The following is a 10030-nucleotide window of genomic DNA, read 5'->3' as shown; positions in this document are numbered from 1 at the left end:
CACCAAGTTTTGACATTAAGGAGGCAAACACAAATAGGTACTATGACCAACAATCTCCCCCTTTTGACTTTAATGTCAAAACCTCACTAATGAAATAAGAACTAAGTTGTGAAGTTTCAGCAACTCAACAATATAGATTACACACACATAAACAGGTAAATGTAAGCAACAAAACCTTATTCAAAGATAAAAACTATCCTTATTTCAGTCATTTTCTCCCCCTTTTTTGATATTGAAGGTCAAAAGGTGATAAGGACCAATAATTATAAGCTTAAGAGGGTGGTGAAACAATCTTGTGAAGGTTTCTAAGGGCTGTAAATCTATGAGGAAGAAGAGGTTTGGTCATAATATCTATAAGTTGATCTTCAGTGGGCAAATAAGTGATATCAATAAGACCTTTTTGAATCCTGTCTTTAAGAAAATGATAGTTGATGTCAATGTTCTTGCTCTTCCAATGGAGAGTTGGATTCTTACTGATAGAAATGGCACTTTAGTTGTCACAATATAGCTTAGGAGGACCTGAGAATTGAAGATCAAGGTCTGTTAGTGTTGTCCTCATCCAAAGTAATTGAGAACTAGCTATGTACTCAGCTTCAGAGGTTAAAAGAGACGCTGTATCTTGTTTTTTTTGCTCAGCCAAGAGACTATATTGGAACCAAAAAGATAACAATAGCCTGAAGTACTCTTTCTATCAAGCAAAGAACTACCCCAATCAACATTCGAATAAGCTTCAATAGGCAATGTGAGGGAAACCAAGTAGTAAAGGCAATAGGAAAGAGTTCATTTTACATATCTCAGAATTCTTTTGGTAGCTTGAAAATGAAAAGCTCTTGGATTACTTTGAAACCTTGAAACTAAGCCCACATAATACATAATATCTAGTTTAGAGGCTGTGAGATACACCAAACTTCTAATGATAGACTTGTAAAGGGTTGAAGAGACAACTTTTGTGGTATACTCAAGTGTAAGTTTGGTATCAGGGCACAAAGGTGTAGAAATAACCTTGTTTTTAGCCATGTTGAACTTCTTGAGTAACTCAATAGCATACTTTTCCTTATTTCATCTTTTAGTCATTTTTCATTTTTCCTTACATAACCTCACTTGTTGTGCTCGGATTTGATTCCAATTTTGCATGCATTCATGATATTTGATTTCCATGACATTGGTATTTTTACTTTTCTTGAAAAGCATGCTAGATTAGTACTTTTCTTGTAAAGGTTATGAATGCATACTTTAGTGTAATTATTTATAACTTTTGGGGTTTTAGTGTAATTATGTAAAATAATTATTTTTCATTTTGGGGACCTTTTTGTAATTTATTTTGGAAGATATTTTGACAAAGGACCATTTTGCAATTTTTGAAAAGTGTGACAAGTGTCACACTCTCGTGGAGCCATTTGTTGGCATTTAGGTGAAGAGACTTGGCACCATGACTTCTTGACATTTGGTAGGTGGAGATTCATCCATGTGTTGGCCTTAGATTGATGCACATGTAACCATTGATTGTTGACGAGTGTGGGTCTAGGATTAAGTCTTGGAAGGGGCATTGGATTAGTGACAAGTGTAAATTCATCATTTAGTCTTGCATTGTGTGTGTGAGAGAGGTAGTGCAAGAATACATAGTGAGTGGAGGATTTCTAGCCCTTTCACTCACCATTTTTACACTTTACCTTCTTTATTTCATTATCTCTTATGAACCCTAGCAAAGACTCCATTAGAGGAAAGCTTAGTATAGAGCTTTGACTTCACATTTGGCACTCTTCTACTCACCCTAGACTTTTGACCTTAGAAGAGAAAAGATTCCTATCACTCTCCTCTTCAAGAATCCTAACCTTGTTTTCTATTGTGTGCTTGGTAGCTTAGATTATAGAGATTCAATTCTCTATTGAGATAGGGGTGGTAGTATGTTTATATTCTAAGTGTTTTATAGTCCTTGTGGTTTAATATATATTGTGTACATGCTTTTGATATGATAATATTGCATATTATAGGAAACCCTCACTTCTTGACTTAGGGTTTATTGATTTAAGCATGTATGATATGTGTAAACCATGTATAGAAGGATTATATAATTTAGTAAATGCTAAATTCTAGTAAATTCACATGTGGTAGTAATATAGAATTCTAATCGAATTATTAATGTTATATGCAATTCTTATTGACTTGAATTGCTATATTTTTGTGATAATAATTCTATGTTCTTATCAATTACAAATTGTGATTTATTTATGAGCCTATTGCTAAATGTTGATAATTAGTAAATAGAGCTTGTTATTGAGGCATGACTTGAATTGATAAATTTGTAATATTGTATTGTGCATAATATCATGAGGTGAATTTGTCATTTGGCATGCCATTCTAGATTTGGAACCCTAAGACATGGTTTGTATACTTGTGCATGGAAGGTGGTTTGTATGCCTTATTATATATATATAAGTTTTGAACTTGATATATATATTTTGGAATCTCTTGGGACATTGTTACATGTGACATGGCTAAAGTTTGGCTTTAGTGCGGGAGGTATGACTTCTCCCCAATTGAGATAGTGCGCACTAGGGTGGTCTTCCCAGCGGGTTAATGCCCGGAATAACCGTATTGATCTTGGTTAAGTCTGAGACGTGATGTCCAAGTCTTTCATTACTTGTTTTCGCATTAAATTTTAAGTTGACAACCAATGCTTAATTATAGCTTGAAATTCTTGTTATTGGCGAATTGATGTTGTTGAGTACATTGATAATTATCTGTGTTGCTAAAGAATCATTTAAGTTAGTTTAAGATGATCCCTTAGAACACCTCGAACATAGACGTTAAGTGGAATGATCCCTTGTATTCGTCTATATTGATCTTACAATGATATTGAAACTTTAGGGTATACGCATATGCTTCTCCTACGAGAAACTTGATTACTTACCCTAGTGGTTTGGGTTGTTTTTCAGGTAAGGAGACCATGTTCATGGATGCTCATCATCTTTAGAAGCTTTTGAGCTATTTGAAGCATTTTTGTACATTAACATGCAAGTGTTTAACATGACTTGACTTTTGATATCATATTTTGAATGCCATGGGTGTATGGTACTTTTGGAGCTTTAGTAGCTTTCTTAATATGTAATAACACTCAAATATTTGCTTTTGACATTTTAAGTATGTATGTAAAGAGGCCAAGGGCCAAGTATGCCTACTTTTGTACTTAGACACCTTTGGTAACAAAGTTTTGCTTCAAATATCTCTTAATCAAATTTTGAGGTTTGACATGTGAAAATCTTGTAAATGTTGTGTATGAGGTCATGGGCCATTAATTTGCATTCAAGGATCCATATCAAAGATGTTAGTATGTTCACACACTTAAACTTCATGAAAAAAATCAGTTTTTCACATGCATTTTGAACCAATTCATGAAGGGATTCAAAGTAGAGTTTAGACCTTAGCATCTTGGACTCATAGCAGGTTCAGTAGCAGGTTTTTGAAGTGTTTCAGTCGACCAAAACTCCATTTTGGTCGACCGATGTCAAATGGTTTTGTGTTTGCACAATAACATCAAATTCCAGTAGCCAAAAACACTGTTCAAGGGTCATTTCGGTCGACCGAACCTTTATTTCTGTCTACCGAAGCAATTAGAACCTTTTCTTCATGATTTCAGTCTCAGCATCTTCATTTTGGTCGTCCGAAACTTCATTTCGGTCGACCGAAATAGCTAGAACCTGAGCCTTGCCTCTTTTGAGTTTCAGCACTGATCATCCGACTTCAATGGGTCATAACTTCTTTGTTTCTAATCCAAATAGGGTGATTATTGAGCCTAAACTCAAGGATTTTGAGTCAGATTTCCAATGGTACCAATCCCATTCTCAAATTCGAAACACAGTTGGAGTTATGTATGTTTTAGTGAAGCAGTGTCAGTTTTCACTTCAACCGGGACGGGGCATTTTGTGGGATTCTTAGCCAAAGTCTATGGAACCTCTTAGAATGTTTCAAAATGATTAGATTAGGTTGTATTAACCTTATTTGACTTGTTTAGAGTCAAGTTTCTCCTTTTAATAGTGAATTGCCCTTTTTGCCCCTTGGATAGCAAATTTTGTCCTTTTTAACCTTTGTTTCCGTTTTTATCCTGTTTAAGTTCCGTGACCTCATGGAGGGTCACATTTGTGTCTTAGGAGTGACTCCTATCTCTAGAGGCCTTGGTTTACCTTTAGCTTCCGCAATTCAAATTCGTTATCGGATCACTTTCGGTTCATCTGACGCACCGGGTTGAAAAACATGGGCCGTCACAAGAAAAATATAAACAACCATCTAATATGTCGTTCAACTGTTTTAGCTGACAGGAGATGAAACCATGTAGGATTTAACTATTTTAGTTAATCCATTCCGTATGTCACCGTCCCATACCGGTACATACCAAGCATATGATCCGTAAAAGATGCAACATTTTAAGCAGTACATCAAACAATATCCACATAATCCAAATAGTTGATAAATGTAGAATTTAAACCGTTCATCAACATCCAATCCAGAATCCATTCACGTAACTTAACGAGACAAAGTTTAATAGTTCATCAACTTAAAGTCCAGTATCCATCCAGTTAATTGACAAAAAATACATAATTAATTCTTCAATTAATTCCAAACCATCATCCAATTAGATTGACAAAACCCAAGTATCAGTTTAACAATTTAGGTCTAATTCAATAACCCAAGTATTTGCATAATAGTGCTTAATATTACTGTAGTTACAATCCTAGCTTAAATCCATGTATTGCCAAATAGAATTAGCATTTCAACAGTTAACATCCAAGGTATGCCTAGAGCAAACTTAATAACTAACTGACCCTAGCATGCAACCAAAAATAAGATTTATAAACATACTAGATCCCACAGGATTGCCAAAATTAAACTTAGGCAATTTAAGTTTTCTTCCATCCATTAACCGTATAAAGAAATGCATAAATTTTATACGGTTTGTTCCGTTAATTTAGGGGTAAACTTTGATCAATTAAAGTCCTGTTAACCCCTAAAATTAACTTCTTAATCATTCTGTGTAGTCCTAGAATTTTTCCAGAATAGTTCAGTTCCACCCGTCCGTTGACAGTATGTTAAATTGTATAGTTTAATACTGTTTCATCCACTAGTCTATGGGTATAATCTTTGCCATGTGAGACTTTAATAATTCATGAAATTATGTTTAAAACCCACAGTGCACTTCAAAAATCATTTTAGAACACCAAACAAGGCCCCAAACCATGCCCAAAAGTCAGATTTCATGAAAACAAGGGAGTCTGCTTTTAAACTCGTAAAGCAGGCTCCAAACAAACATTGAGCAGGCTCAATTAAAAAAAAAAGAGGCGGCTCCAAACACTTTGAGCAGGCTCCATTAAAAAAAAAGAGCCGGCTCCAAACACATTGAGCAAGCTCAATTTAAATAAAAAAAAAGAGCAGGCTCAATCTTAAAAAAAAAAAAACACTGAACCTCCTCCGGCCTTCTGCTTCGTATCTGGTTACTCTTAACCTATCTATTTGGTTTTACAACAGTTCCTAAGAGTCCTAACTATGTCCAGTATAATCCCCATGGTGTGTTTACAGCAGTTGAAATCAAATACATAAACTACAAGTTCTACAGACTTTTTATGCTTTAAGAAACACACTGATATCAAATATGCACGAACTGTAATTGATCAGATTTTAACCCATATAGATCATCAATATAGCATCTATTATACATGTGAAACTCAGTTAATGATTAATTAAACCCTAAAGACCATCTGGGTGTATAGAACACAAGCCAAAGGGAAGGAGGAAGGAAATAACTTGCCTGTGATTTCAGTTATGAAATCCCGGCATCGTGTCCACTGTTTTGGCAACACTGAGTTACTGTCTAGCCTTCTCTTACTTCTGCTCTTCCTTTCTCCTAGGTCTGACCTTGAAGCCCTAGCTGGACACCTCACAAACGTTGTTCTGTTTCTCTCAAAACCTCACTCTATATCACACTGTCTTTTGAGACGTGAATAGGGTTTTCCAACCCTTCTTTCAGGCTATAAACATATATATATAGGCACAGATAAAACCCTAATTCTAATGGTAATCTGAGATAGAAACCCTAACCTAAATAAAACCCTAATCGGCCCATAGGTTGTAATGACTGTATTAACGTAATTTAAATACTCATTTAACTTAATTAAATAAGTAAAGCAAACTAAAAAACAAACAATAAATTAAACCATTACCACCAATCAATTAAATAAAGGAATGCAATTAAAATAAATAACTACCAATTAAATATATAAGTAAATTAAATCAAGGAATGCAATTAAATTAAATAATCAAACAACAAACATAATTTATAAATACAATTCATTTAAATAAAACAACTAATTAAACAATTTGACACCTAAGCACATAGAATCAAATTTAAATTCCAATTTTATCCTTTTAAAAATTAGGGGTATTACATTCTTTCCCCCTAATAAAAGGAATTCCGTCCTCGAAATTCACAAAACTCTGAATTATTTATGTTTAAATTCATTTCCATCTCATTGTGGATGCTGCTGCTATGCAGGAGCTCCACTGAATTCCAAATCCTCTAAGGAAACTTATAAGTTCCATATCAAGGAAACATAAAAGTTAGGCAACACGTAAGTTGGATTGAGCAACTTATCCTTACCCAAATTGTTTATACAGGGTAAAGATCCACATTCCTCTAAGTTCCATAGCATAAATGTGTAAAACGTCTATGCATCTCATCCTAAAGTTTTAAACACACAAATCGATAGGCGACCCCTAAATGGAGAAACAACCCTTATATGTAATATAAAAATTGACCTTCCTCAGTAACGCACCTTGCTTCTGATATAGAAGACATCCCCAAATCAACTGTTTCCCACTCCCATTTTGATTTAGACAGTGGCAAAAATCCCCAAATAGCTCAGGTTATCCATCGTCCACCTTTCAAACAAGTGTTACGCGCATAGACAGTTATATACATGTCTCTTCCCAAACTTGATCCCTAGAACTGACAGTTGATGTCTTGATGTTCCGTAGAACCATCCGAGTGCATTAAGAAGAAGTGTCGATTTTTGAAATCGCATTCATTCAAACAACACTAACAAAAATTACGATTCCACCGTCAGTACCTTAAACTCTAGATGAGTAAAGTAACACCTCCACGAAGATCAAACCCAGTATGTGCAGTTAACTTCCTTATTGCCTGTGATAACAGCCTGTGTCATTGTTATATAAGCGAAACTGCCACTATGAACTCAACAATGAATTGCAAGATATGAATATCCGATCGGTTGTTGAAAGCATCCACCTCCCTATTCCTTTCCCCCGGACAGAACTTAATGCAAAATGTGAATCACCACATTGAGACATCTAAGTTGTCTTGTAATCCCCTCTATTCATACGAATTGATGACCCACCAGTTCGCAATAAACCAGAATTTAGCTGATTTAATAAAGAAACGAACTAACATCCCAACCAAATCCTGACCCTTTGTAAAAGTTAGCAACCCCTTATCCAAATCCGTGAAAAGGGTCTATCAATTGAACATAGAAAATGTCTACAAGGGTTTTGTAATCTTGAATGGTCTATCTCGATCATTTTAGAAATGGTATCCAAATCACCACGTCCCTCTGCTTACCGATCCTCCAAACAACTGCTTCATACTATGAAGCATTTTATGTTGCACTGGGATGAATAAAGAACTAAGAGATGTGAATCTCAGTCCTTATATCCTCCTTCCCGTTTGTCTACAGAAAGTACCAACTGGTCTGGTACCACCAGTTTCCGTCTGCACCATTGCTTACATCGAAGCATTGTCAAAAGCTAACCCTGCAACTATATCTACGTATCACCAGTTAGTGATAACTTACCGATAATAAAATTAACCGGTAATTCCATTCATTGAAGGTCAACTCCTTATGACTTTTTTCACATACACCGTACACCGCTTCCTTATATAGGTGTTCAGTTTCACCTTCCTGTCCTTAACACACCTTACTTCTCTATTATAGGTAAGTGTCAAGTTAACTCCTTGTCTCGTTTCAATTGATATGAAACTTTTTCCATCCTCCATATAGTTATCATCGTCGAAGCAACAGCTAATTGTTGCGAAAGATAACCCTTAAAAAAAAAAAAAAATTCCACATTTTATACAGTGTAGAAACTTTGGTTCCTCCTCCAAGTGCAACACCAGCAACTCCTCCAAATGACACCCTCGTAAAATAATGTCTAGATCACGAATAGACTGATAAAGCTTTCATCAGTCCACTATCCTTCCTCAGCGTCATGCTAATAAGTACCTACCAGCACGAAATCTTCCATCCGAACCATAATGGCATTACAATGATCTTTACCTACCACATCCTCACGAATCCCCAAAGCATCAACAATCACCATTATTATAGCGTTGTAAAAATGAATCCCTACCTAGCATATAGCATATCAACCTAATCATTTTAGATTATTTGACTCGTGTTGATAGTCTAACTATCCCATCCTAAATAGCATACCATATTGATGCATATCCAGGTCCAATTGATTGGCTAGAAGTTTGTATTTCTACCCAATCCTATGACCATACATTCACACATCCTAGCGTACATAGCGCTATTACCCATGTCATCAAAATAATAGTTGGTCAATCATATACTTGTGTCCCCAACCAATCCATACTCCCCTTCCGGACTAATTAACAAAAATGAAACACGTAATAACAAAACTGAAACACATAACAATAAAAAATGAAACACGTAAATACACACAATACACAAAACAACCAAAATATAATTCTACTTAAGACATACTCCATTCCAGAGAAGAAAACCTCCTTTGAACTCAAGTTGACAAAATAGGTCATAAAAGCTCATTTCGTAGTTTCGTTGGAAATCACCTAACCTTGAAACCTATCCATTAACCATAGCTGAACTGCACCATCGTTTGCCAAAGCAAATATCCAAAGTCTTAACCATCATACTCCTTATACGCGGAATGCAAACCATCTAATGTGGCTTTACAAAGCAACTTAGAATGTCACAACCTAATCCCCATACTCTCCGGGATGTGATAGAAAATCACGTCTTTGTTCTGATAAGAACTCCATCCGATTCCCAAACTCCTAAAGAGTACTTCTCACATAACTCCCGGAGAGATGATACGAAACTTTAACTATATGTAGATTGGTTCACACCAACTCCATTAGTACCAATCACTATACTGCCGGTGAATGAGAGCACACTTGTGTGATCCTTCATCCTTAAACTTCAATATCCCTTTTCTTGGATACGTTGATATCTCCTCCCTTAGGATCCTTTTCAGATCCTACTCCTCGCTTGTCTCCTTTTTGAGAACAACTGAAGTTGTGCTGACCCCGACATGCGGCAACCTAACACCTACACCCTGATCCGTGCTTGGTGTACACTTTCTAAGTAATGCCAACCTTGGAACTAAACCTTCGATCCTAAGTTCTACTTCTGACAAAGTACTCGACAACGTACTCCTTTACGCCTTTGGGTCTGTATCGCTTACACTGTGAACCCTATCCTCCTCCTAGTGTTAACCATTCTGTATCTACAGAATTCAATTAACATTAACTCCTCCTAACGAACCATAAATAGAGTACAACGAATCCTAATATGGCTCTAACTTTTTAAGAGATGCAACGCGGAAGTCTTATAACAAAAACACTCTTAAGGACACTAGAACCTGGAGTGCTCTGATACCAACTGTGATACCCCCAAATTTTCGGATGCGAGTTGGCCAGGCCCACGCCCGATTACCTGAGGATATCAAACTAATTAGCAATAAATGAACACAGAATACAATTAAGAAAACAGGAATAATTAATTGCTGAAAAGAAACTAGAATGATAAACCAAAACTGAAAACCTCAGAATAAATTTTATATAAATAAAGTATTAATCTGATACATCCAACTTCTCCAATTCTAATACAACTCAGGAATCCATCTGGTGGACCCTTAATAAAACCAACACTGAGAAATGAACCACCAGAAAGGAATCCAATGCTAAATCATACAAGAACCG

This window comes from Cornus florida, unplaced genomic scaffold (assembly GCF_030987335.1).
Source record: "Cornus florida cultivar Cherokee Brave unplaced genomic scaffold, ASM3098733v1 CherokeeBrave_3.0.0_Hap2_Chr10, whole genome shotgun sequence".
Lineage (NCBI taxonomy): Eukaryota > Viridiplantae > Streptophyta > Magnoliopsida > Cornales > Cornaceae > Cornus > Cornus florida.
This window is presented reverse-complemented; position numbering follows the sequence as displayed.